This window comes from Anolis carolinensis, chromosome 4 (genome assembly GCF_035594765.1).
Source record: "Anolis carolinensis isolate JA03-04 chromosome 4, rAnoCar3.1.pri, whole genome shotgun sequence".
NCBI classification, from domain to species: domain Eukaryota; kingdom Metazoa; phylum Chordata; class Lepidosauria; order Squamata; family Dactyloidae; genus Anolis; species Anolis carolinensis.
In genome coordinates, this window is record NC_085844.1 from 163,520,011 (window position 1) to 163,532,394 (window position 12,384).

Sequence of the window (12,384 nt, forward strand, 5' to 3'; positions counted from 1 at the left end):
GACAAGTGCTGGGCCAGAACCCGGATAGCTGGATGAGGGCTGGATGAGGGCCAGTAAACAGAAACTGAATCCCAATAAGATGTAGGTTCTGTGTCCTGGAAGTTTTTCGGTCTGGTGATTGCACAAACAGCCTGTCTGATAGGTTTGCTATCCCCCTAAAGCAGTAGGCACATAGCTTGGGATTGCTCCAAATGTTGCCTCAGGTAAACCTGAATTAATTTGGGGCAAACTGGGATTTCCCAGTTTACTCTGGATTAATTAAACACCTAGAAAGATCCAGACCATAATGTCTGGATCTTCCAAGGTGTGGGCCCTGTGGGGATTGACTCCCAGGGATTGATCCCCACAATGATCCCAGTTCTTTGGGTTCCTGGAGCCTGAGGAGCGAGATAGTCCCCCCTCTCATCCCTTGCATGTCTGCAAGGATCCCCGGCCCCATCTAGACTCTATTGTCCCCCAACTTTGGAATGCCCTCCCTCTTGAGGCCTGACAGCGGCCAACACTCATGTCATTTAGGCAGCAAGTTAAAACTTGGTTTTTCATCAGGTTTTTGGATCTCTTTAACTCAGATATGATGTACCTCGTTTTAAAAAGTGTTCACATCTTTTATATCAGTTTTAATATATTTCTGATATTTAATATGCTTTAGTGTATTTAATTATTTTATTCTTTTAATTATGTAACTTGTTTTAATGCTTTTTGTAATTTGTCCTCAGGTCTTTGATATAGGGCAAAGTATAATTATTTTTATTATCCAGTCAATCAATGCTATGTTAGAATTAATGTGAATGCAATACATTTTCCCTCTGCATTGAAACTATATATACATTTTAGTTTTTAAATGTAAGGTTAGGTTCACAAACTTTCCTGTCTTTGGCATACCGTATTTCCATTTTTAAAATGCTGAATTCAGAGGAGGTTACAACAGACATCATTTGACCAACTAGCTATTTCTTGGGTTATAGGGAAACAGAAGCTACACAATGAAGGGTAACTTAAAGAAAATACACGTATTTTCTGTTAAACAAATGATTTGCTGGAGCTTAATTAGAAATGTTGACTTACTTAACCTCATGCCTATGCCTTACAGAAATTGCAAAATATTTTTTGCTTTTATAAGGGCATGATTTTTCTCTTTAAAAATCCCCATAAATTGATGTTAGGCAGTAGCTCTTGGTTTCTTACTAGTACATGTGAAATGGACACTTCCCCCCTTGAAGGGTCATACCATTGCATGTCACAATGGATTGCATCTTGAATCGCTCTGCAACAGAATCCCATCCTGCCAAAACAGAATCCCCCTCACCCCTCTACCCCTGCTTTCGACATTTCCCTGAGATTATAATGAGTTTAGTCTGTAGGATTTCCTTTTTGGGTGACATTATCAGAAGAAATTACCCTGTATCATTACCTGTGGCCAATGAGATCTGTCAAGTCTCTTTTCTCTTTCTTCCACCGGACCACACGTGATCTTCTGAGACAGGAAAGCATCGTCTAGACGCGTGCCTTTGAAGTTTCCTTCACCTTCATCTTCCTTCTCTCTGAAACTTCAATTCAGAACATTTAGATTTTGCTCTGAAATGTATAATCAGTATCCCCATGTAGCATATAGAAATGCTGGGATGACTGCAATTTTCTCAGAATACATTCTGGTTCAGGTTTGGTTGGTTTTAGCTAAGAGCATGGTAGTCGTGGTATGGAGACTATAAACGAGAAAAAAAATATTTGTGTATTATTGAAGGGCCACACAGCAATGTAGTGGAATCACTTCTCATAACCTCCTAGACTTCCTGAACTTTCAGAATAAAGAGGAAAAACACCAAGAAATCATAGTCCAAGTGAACTAAGAGCAAAGTGCTAAAATCAGCCAGTATAGCTATTTTCCTCAATTTCCCTGTCAATAACTGCAGGGAAATTTGGCTGTCAAAGAAGGTCCGTACTTTCATCTAGCCAGACCTCCCACCATAAAATTCATCTCAGATGTCCATGAAAATCTAACAAGGCTGAATTTTTAATTTACAGTATTTTTTAAAAAACCCAGTAAGAGTCCAGCTATCAACTGGGTTACCAGTTAGTTTAACTTAACACATTGAGGCCACACAAACTACTATTGAATCCAGATATTAAACAGGGTCCTGTCAACATTCCTGTCATAATTTGATGGACAACTGTGCAGGCTTCCTATCAGGATATGGATATTAACAAGACCAGAACCTATATCTCAAGAGCCAGGATTTTGTTTGCTATCAAGGAAAGAAAAATTGAGAGTCAATAAGAAAAGCATTTTTAGGAGACATCTGCATGGTAAGGAAATTCTTGAAGTGTACTGTTTACCAAAGAATTTTAAATAAATCTTATGTTCAGAAGAATTTGAAGGATTTAAAATTCACATGGTATGCTATCTCATGGCACCAAAATAACCAAGGACAGGCATTTTGAAACTTTTCCACATGCACCACTTGGAAATCTATAGTGGTTCAATAAATCACTTAATTGACTATTTTGTTTGGTTCTGCAAATTAAATAACATGTTTTCTACCCTTCATTATTGCCAAATTCACTACTAACACAAATAAGTGTGTTAGATAAAGAGATTGCTTTAAAAAACTCATGTAATACATTCAATAGAACCATCTTTTCTCTGTGGGGGGGAAGAGGGGATATTAAGACTTTAAAGGAAACAACTCAATGCCAATCTACATAAATGTTAATACAAAACAATTTAACAACCATTTCTTTGCTCTGCTGCGCTTGTTAGATATTATCACAAAAGCAGGACAATTCAGAGATAAGATATTTTCAAATGTTAGTTTAATGGAGGCAACATGAGGAAGGGATGTTCTTGTAGCAATCGAAGCAAACTGAGGATGGGGAAAGTATGAAAAATAAAAAGAATCTAGGACCTTTTAAAAGCAGCTGAAGAGTAAGGTGACAGAAGGTTTATCAGGACTATCACTTCCAAATAGAGACAGCTGGAGGGTGTGGCTGCTAGGCTCATAACCTTTTAAAAGAGCACATTCAGATTTTATGACACCCAGGCATTTCTCAGAAGCTTTAAAATGAAAACATCCCATCTTTCCCAATTTCTATGTCTTACTGCTATATTTCTCTCAATCTCTTATGACTTTTATAGAACTCCAGTACATTATGTAGATTTCTTCAACAGCTGAAGAACAGCAACCTTCTGCCCTCAATTATTTCAGTAGTTCAACTGAGCTACAATTTTCCTTTAAGAAAAGCAAACTCTTAGGGGAAAGTAAGGACAACTTATTTTATACTTTATCTTACCAGTCTTTTGACTCATAGCAATTTTTAAGTATTATGGTTTTGCTTCAGTGATACATGATCCTACAACCTGCTTTATGTCTTGCTATGCTTGATCTTGCCTTTTATTATTTTTGCTCTATGTAGTGCATGCATGCAGTGGCAAATTTTTACTAAAGAGAACAACTGAAAGAATTTAAAATAGATCCCTGCACAATCAGTGTAACAACCTCATCCAATGGGTCGTTGGAATTGCTATGCATTGTGGTGAATCCAGTGGTGCCCATCGGAGGGTATGCCCCGCATTGCCCCATGCCCCTCATTGCCCGACTCACCTGAGTCTCCATCCTGCGAGGGGAACCGTCAGCTGCCTGGCTTCTCCCTGTTGACTTCTATTCAACACAGGAAGCTTCCTTTGTTGCTACCACGGTGGCATGTGCCAGTTCATCTATGCCAGTGGTTCCCAACCTTTGGGCATCCAGGTGTTTTGGACTTCAACTCCCAGAAATCCCAGCCAGCTTACCAACTGTTAGGAATTGTGGAAGTCCAAAACACCTGGAGGCTCAAAGATTGGGAAACAATGATCTATGCTTTTATGATGGAATCCTGCCAAAAGTTGCTTTATTTCATGGGATGGAAGCCGGCGGGCTCTGTTGTAAAAGTATAGGTGAACCGGCGCATGCTACTAAAAAGGACCTCATGTGATTAGGTCGTAAGTCTTAAAAGCCTCATCTAGGAAGATCACTTGCTGAGATTCTGTTGATCATGTAACAATAGGTTTGCCACATCTCAGGACACTGAATAGCAGAGTAATAACTCAGAAGCTTCTGAAATTTTCTGTAGTAGATGACACTTCACCTTATCTTCTTCAGTTTAAAAACTTCAGAGTTTGTAAGATTTTATGGACCTAAAGGAAAAGCAGATCAAGCATTTCCAAAATATTTTGATCATACCATCAAGTGATAAAGTGATTCAAATTTACATTATAATCTTAAAGAAATTGACAAGTTAACAATGGTGATGAAGGATAAGTCACTGGATACATTCTTAAAAGAATGGAAACCTTTTTATCAATATATATCTGAGGGAAAGAAAAAGACTATGTATAGGTTTGGAAAAATAAACTATTGTGATATTTATTAATGTTAAAACAAGCAAAGGTAAATAATTTGTTGGATATAAGGTGGAATAAAAATATTAAATTATAGAGAAACCAAAAAAGAGAAGCAAGATATCTACTTTTAAAATGGATTTATTTAGGCATGTTTGTAATTTAGACTTATATATAATTATAAGATGTATGCTGTGTAGTTTGATATGTAATTGTTGTTTAAGTATGAATGTGTTTGTGCATGCGTAAAAATTGTTGTTTTTCTTTATTTGTATTTTTAAAATATTGAAAAAATAACTTGCATTTTTTACTAATAACTATAATAATTTAAAATAAAGGAGAAATGTTTGACATGAATCATTTTCACTTAGTGCTTACTTGGTAAATTTCCATTAGAGCTTAATGACTGCTATTTAATGATTAGGTAAAACCAGTGTACATCTCTGATATACTATACATTGTCATATATCCTTGTCAGGTTGATTTTACAAAACTATATTAAATGGTAAGATGTGGATTTGCTTTGTTGGACATCTGGACAGGCATGTTATTGAATAAACTGTTGTCTTTATTTCACCATTGTTTCGCATCCTGGTACAAACAGGAAAGGAACAAATTTCCCCAAGATAACTGTGTTCAAAAGTGACAAAGTTAGTTGTAAGAATCACTGTGATATCTGAACACAGAAGTCTGGTTGTTAACAAAATACATAGCTGCTTTCTCTTTCTCATACTCATTTACATTACAAAAAGCTGGTATGTTTGTAACCTAATTCACACTCCCCCTCTCTCATTCTTGCCTTAAAAAACAAAACAAAAACCAAATCAAAGCCTAGCATGATCTCATCTTTGTACATATGACCTCTCAAGAATTTATGTAATGTTAAGGATTGGGAAAGGAAAAGAGTGTATTTCTAATGCTGCACAAAGCCCACCCTACCTCATTGCTGGTTTGGTAAGTATACTATTTATGCAATAAATTACATTAGATCATTAAAACCAGCTACTTTGGATTCTTCATTGAAGAACTGTAGGCAGATACATGGTAGTATTTCTGGGTGATAGTCTTGCATGAAAAGCTGCTTAGTGATTTTTAGGTAGGCATTATTTGAATAGGGAGAGAAGAAGAGTCAGGCATGGCTCTCTTGTGCTTAGGCCCAGAAGAAGATGGAAGACCGCCCCATCTGCCGATGCCCTGACAGAGGCAGAGAAGAAGAGGCAGGATCCACAGGACTTCATCCCCTCCTATACTGCAATTCCATTTTCCTTTTGTGTCAAATCTTAATTAGTTTGTAAACCTGGAGGAACTGTTTTGTTGCTTGTATACTTGCAAAGCTCCATGTACAGTGACGGTGTCATGGTAATAAATAAATACATAATTGATGAGCCTTCCCTGCCTCCTTTTAAACTCATTGTGAATGAAATTCTGTTTTAATTTGGTTGTTACTGAAATTAACAAAGCCTCTTCTTATCTGGAAACCTAGCCAGTGCCTAAGAACTTGCCATTCATCTTCAGAAAGGATAGACAACTGGGTGACTTGGTGTCATTGTTTTGGGCCTACAACTCCCATCAACCTTGAGTTGTACTCAAGTTACCCTGTTCATTTCTTAGCTTAACTAAGAAATGAACACAGAGTTGACACAGACTTAGGATCTTATCACATTAAGGGTGGGATTCACCACGCATTGTGACAAATCCATTGGGGCCCAGCATTGAGTGTGAGGAATCCATTACCCCACACTCAGGCCTGTAGCCGGGGGGTGGTGTGGTGTGGTGGTGTCAGGGGTTCAACCCCTCCCCCCCAAAATTTTCAAAACCCTCTCCAAATTTTTTTTCTGGCTACGGCCCTGCCCACACTCCATATCTCCTGGTTTCCCCTTCCCCATCAGAAGTAGTTCAATGTCATGGGATAGGAGCTGGCGGAGTCCATGCCGCAAGTAAAGTAGGAGTGTCGTACAACAGACAACTCTGCCCGTTGGATGAGGCTGAATGATGAGAGATGATGAGGGTTATAATCCAAAAACAATTAAAGGGCCTTACCTTCTCTCTCCAGTCTATTGCCTAAAATGTATTTATTCTAATAATAATTCTAAAGTATTCATGTTTCGGAATAGCCACTAATTGGTAAATGATTTTGTCTTCTTAATAATATATTGTAGATGTTGAGTCAAATTTAAAGTGAGTGAAATCTGAATATGGAAACATTTAAATATGCTTCGCCCACTCCTAATGTTCTGCCTTTGTATATACAACTTTTCAATATCTTATAAACTTTCCCACAAACTGAACCACCACCAGCCTCATTTAGGGACTTTTCTATCCAGCTCTTCAGCAAAACAATTTGTGCGGCATATACAGTGGAGTCAATAAATGACTTTACTAGTCCGCATTTCTTTGTCAAGTCTCCATCAAACAGACTGTCTGTCTCTCAAACATTAAGGCTTGCATAAATATGAGGGATACAGTGGTAGTGTGTTTACATTTTGAGGGGTTTAGCTTTTATTATTGTTAAATAGGTGGGCAGTTGTATGTGTTTGCGGAGTGTTAGTTTTCACATGATCTATGACAACATTACCATATAATGGCCATCAATAACTTTCCAGACTGTTTAAACAAAAGCAATACTATCCTGTATGGTTGCAGCAGAAACTTCTCTTTCAGCAAGAAATCTGCATGTTTGCTAATTTGATGAAATCTCTGAAGTCTCTGAACCATGATTTTGCTTTTCAGATCATTGTTAAAATGATCTCTTGAAGGAGTTGAACTTGTAAGATTTGCAAGTATAAAGAAGAAACATGAATAGTACCAAACTATGAAGAGGTATATTTAGCTATATTACTGCTGCTCAGGCAGTGTCTTCCTTATCTTTTCTCTCAATTTCTGCAAAAGATGGAAAAAGAAGGGATTTTATGACATGGATCAATGCATCACTACCACATGGACAGTGAGCAAGATAGGGAAAATGCCAGACCTGGTATATCTCAACCTTGTGGACTATTCTTAGACAGTGACAGATGATATAAACGTTTTTAAAAACTAATAAATAATTGTAAAACCATTGATTAGCTTCTTAAAACATTTATATTCTCCCTTTTCTTAAGTTGCATACATAGTTCTTCCCCTTCCCCACTCTGTCCCCATAGTTTCTATGAGATACATCAAACCATAGAAAACTTACGTACCCAAGTTACCCTGTTTGTTTCTTAGCTCAACTATTAGCACAACATTTTTTCAGTGTGAGAAAGTAAGTAGCAGAAGTTTATCAAACAGTTACAGAGGTACAAGTCCAAAAAGATTGCCAACAGGTAGGCATGTAACAGGTAAGGCCTTCTTGCAGACCACCCTGAGAATTTGGGGGGGGGGGGGAACTGAAGCCTCTCAAGCCCCCCCCCCCCCGAAATTCTCAGGGTGGTCCACGAGAAGGCCTTACATTTATTATTAAAACTGTTATGTTTATTCATATCATTATCTGATCACCATGCTCAATATATCCCATATGCATGGGATTATTGGGATAACGATACAAAAGGTTTGCTAGGGTAGACCCTCTCCCGCCCAGACTCAGCCCCCCCCCCCGAACCAAAATCCCAGCCCCTCCCAAAACAAAATCCTGGTTACGGGCCTGCCAACCTCTTAAAACATGGCATTACATTGAACATGGCATATTATTACAGTAAAGTAACATTAAATGTCATAGGTCAGACCTTGCCCTATGGAAATCCTGGAAGTTTCTGCTCAGCTCTTGAAGACTTTGTATGATTTATTCTGATACTGTCAGAACTGCTTTTTTGTGCTTTCATTTTCACCATTTCTATGCACACATTATCCTATAATGAAGAGAGTTTCTCTAGACTGAAGCTGGTAGAACTGGGTGGCCCAATTCCTTTGGTTCACTTGACCTGAAATATTGGAATTTTACATACATATTGCATACAAAACAAAAGCCAGGAAAACTTGTTATGGCTGATCTTGGTACGATTCTCTGACACTTCAGCAACTTGATTGGGCCTCCCACTTTTCTGTGGCTGGAGGAAATGCTCACAGGGCTTCATCTGGTAGTGATTTGTCATTTACCATGTTTTGGGCTGGCTGCCAGGGTCAGCTGCTGCCAAATGAAAGGAAGACAAGGGAATAAAAGTGATCTCTCTCCTCCCTCCACACCAACCCAGGCCCAGGAAAAAGGCAAAAGAAAATGAAGTAAACTCAAAGATCTCAAAGAATAACCTTGGGTCTAACATGATAAGAGCAACAGCTTGGAACAAAGAGTGGGCAGCGAGCAGGATCCCCTCTCCCTTGCTCAGAAATGTAGGATATTTGACTATTATTCCTTAAAATATGTGTGTAATCAATTGGACCACCAGGAGATAATTGCCTGTGATCCTCTTGCTAGGCTACAGCTGCATATGGGTTAGACGAGACTCTTTCTTATTCAGCACCTCTGGTATTTGTGGCAGAGTTAGTTATGGATGCTGGGGAAGGGCTCGCTAGGTGACCTCCACTTTTCGTAGCCTTATTATGAAAGGCACCAAATAGATATATAACAAATGATTCTCCATCCTGCAGTAGGTACATATTTTTCTTTGTTTAATTCTCTAGGAGGTGGAGGAAGTAATATAAATTTGATCACAGGCATTGAGAGAGCAACTAGGGAAGAGTTATAAAAGGAATCAAAGAAATAGAATGGAAACCAGCCTTTCCTCAAACCAGCTGTCTACCCCATGTGGACTATAATTCCCATCCCTCCCAGGATTGGGTTCATGAGAGATATAGTCTAACAAAGCTGGATGGCTTCCAGTAAAAGAAGGTTTATGTAAACCAAATAATGGACTGGAGAAGAAAAATTGATATGTATTGGGTCAAAAGTAAAGGTTTTTTTTATTGTGTCAGAAGCTAATTGGGTCGCTTCTGGTGTGAGACAATTGGCTGTCTACAAAACATTACCATCCTGTTGGGAAGCTTCTCTCATGTTCCCTGCATGGGAAGCTAGAGCTGACAGATGGGAGCTCACTCCATCTCACTGATTCGATCCACCAACCTTTAAGTTAGCAGTTCAGCCGGCAAAAGGGTTTAACCCATTGTGCCACTGTGGCCCCATAGAAGTAAAGTAAACATGTCTCCTATTAATTATAAGGTTGATGGCACTCTCTGGAAACCTCTGGAGAAAGCACAGTGGAAGGAGAACTATTTTATAATGGGAAAACTGATTACCCAGAAAGTAGCAGAGCTGGTGATACACTTCTGAACTTCTGATACTCTTCCAGAATACAGGTTGCGAGCAGAAGGTGAGAGCATTGCCAGCATTCTTGGGGCTCAGAAGTGCATCAAAAGTTCATGCCAATCTTTTCAAAAGAGTATATTCTTACCAGAAAAAGAAAAAGAAAGAAAGATGGAAAACAGTTTGCTTGCTGCTCTCAATAAAAGAGAGACTCCCCACTGTGTTTGATAGGCCTGTGATTCAGACTGACCTTTTGTGCTATTTTCTGTACTTTGCTTTGGCCCTGCTGTGAGACCTGTCCCAGTTCTCTCTCATTCCTCTGGTGCTGATTCTCATGAGTCATCCATTAAGAACATATGGAAAGCTCTGATAAATTTGACTAAAGGCATGAAGAGACCAGAATTCTTTTTTTTTCTGATGACATATCCTCTGACTGTCCCAATTTGGCAGGGATAATCCCAGTTTATCCCCTGCCATCCTCTTTTTAAACAACTTTAAAAATGTTCCAGTTTCTTTTTCCTTCTACATCTGTCTTTTTGTGCTTGAACTTCTGCAAACTGATTTTCAAGTGCAAAAACAGTTTGTGGGACGAAGAGAGGGACGCAGACCCTTTCCTTCCCAGTAGACACAAACAAAAGCAAACTGCTGCTGCCTTACTGACTTTATGTGTTTTAGTTCAATAACAACCCATGCCATCCTAATCACAGCCTAATGTATCTTGTCCACACAGGTCCTGGTTTTCATTTGTGATATGTTAGTAGATATGCAAGGTCAATCAGATGGTCATGACAACCCCATAAGCAGGGCATGGGAACAATAGGGGTCAGCCACTGTAACTAGTATTTACATATCAAAGACTCAGTGTGCCTCACTATGACTTTTTACATTAAGGATGGAAAACATGGAAGGTGCTGCAGGGTGGTCGTTGGTGCAGGGTGGCTATTGATTCATCTGGTCAATTGACAGCCAATTTTGGGATCACAGCATTTATTTATTTATTTATTTACAGTATTTATATTCCACCCTTCTAACCCCGAAGGGGACTCAGGGCGGATTACAATGAACATATATATGGCAAACATTAAATGCCATCAAACAACATACAGTATAGACACACAGAGGCAATTTTAACATTTCCAGCTTTATGAGGGTATGCTTGATTCCGGCCACAGGGGGAGCTGTTGCTTCATTATCCATGAGTGACACCGAGTGCTGTACTTCCTCATTCCTTTCCATGTGCTGCTGGCAGTTTTATGGTGTAAATTAGTTAAATTAGCCTCCTGCATAAAGCGTACCTAAATTTCCTAGTTGACAGATGCAACTGTCTTTCGGGCTGCTTAGATAAACAGCAATCCGGGCTATTTAATGGTCGGGGGCTTAATCCGACCCAGGCTTCAAACTCATGACCTCTCGGTCAGTAGTGATTTATTGCAGCTGGTTACTAGCCAGCTGCGCCACAGCCCGGCAATGGTTACTTTCCCCCACCCTAAATTTGCAAGGGCCATCTTCCCTGTTTGTCTTGTTTCAGTGAAGAAATGCTGTTGTCCCAGAAAATTTGTAGTGGGCCCTTGGGATCCACTGGGGGTTGGTTCCCCCTGGATGTCAAAATCAGTGGATGGTCAAGATGCATTTTATACAGTGGCCTACTAAAAAGCTATGGATTGTTGAATCCATTAATGCAGAATCTATGGATACAGAGGACTGACTTTAGTGGGTTTTTCTAGTTCTTCTGGTTGGTGAAGTCGCTAATGTGAGAATGCAGTCTAAAGTAATGTATGTTATATGTGTATATGAGACAGCAAGAGTGTGTGGGTGAGTGGGAGAAAGAGAGAGAGAAAGGGAGGGGGAGAGAAAGGGAGGGGGAGAGAAAAGGGAAGACGGATTTCCCCCTCTAGACTTGACAAACATGCTGACCCTTGTCTTGACTCCCTTTCATCATTGGTAGCTGTTTCCTTGGCTAGAACTCTTATGTTCTGATTTGGGGTGACTGTCTTCTCCTTTCCTTACATCTCAAGACCACTGTTGTGTGTATCATCACTGTTTTGTATGTGCCTCCCTTTCCAGAACAGCAAATCCTTTCCCTCTCCACTTTCCTGTGCAGCCCCTTCCCCTGGTTTCTCCTCCACTTTAAAAAATGCACACTGCTGCCTGCCTCCCCACTGTGCCAAATTGATACTTCAGCAAGCAGGGCCTTCCATCAGTACATACTGCTGCTGAGTTCTTTTCCTGGCTTAATGGAAAGGGCTGCTCCTTTCTGATGCGCATCATCATGGAAGATTGGCAGCTTAGCATCTGCTTAAGGCAGGAACTTATGATTTGCAAGGTTTCTTTTATTGCGCCATTAATTTCATTTTTTTTGTTATTGGAGCTGGTTTTCAGGTGAGTTAAAAAGCTGTAAACTGTGTCACACGCACCTTTTGGGGGGGGGGTGCTTGTTGTACTGCAAGGAGATATTGTTTTGATCAGATAGGCAGGCAAATGTTGCTGTCGGTGCACAATATGGCAGGGCAATCGCTATTGTGCCTCTTCATCTCCCTGCCGCTTGTCAAAAGGTATCTGTGGGAAGTTTGAACTGATAATTGCTACCTATATACTTCTGAGCATAGTGTGAGCAGGCCATTGAAAGCATTTCTTCAAAGTCATTGGAGAAAGTTGTCATCTAATGGGCCGCACCAAGGAGTTAGAGTCAGCAACTGCTGCATATAATCCCTGCTTTGATACCACTTCCTTTTGTGACATTCAGTGAGAAGTTGTGAAGATTAATTGCATCGCATTGGTTAAATGCTTTCTGAGT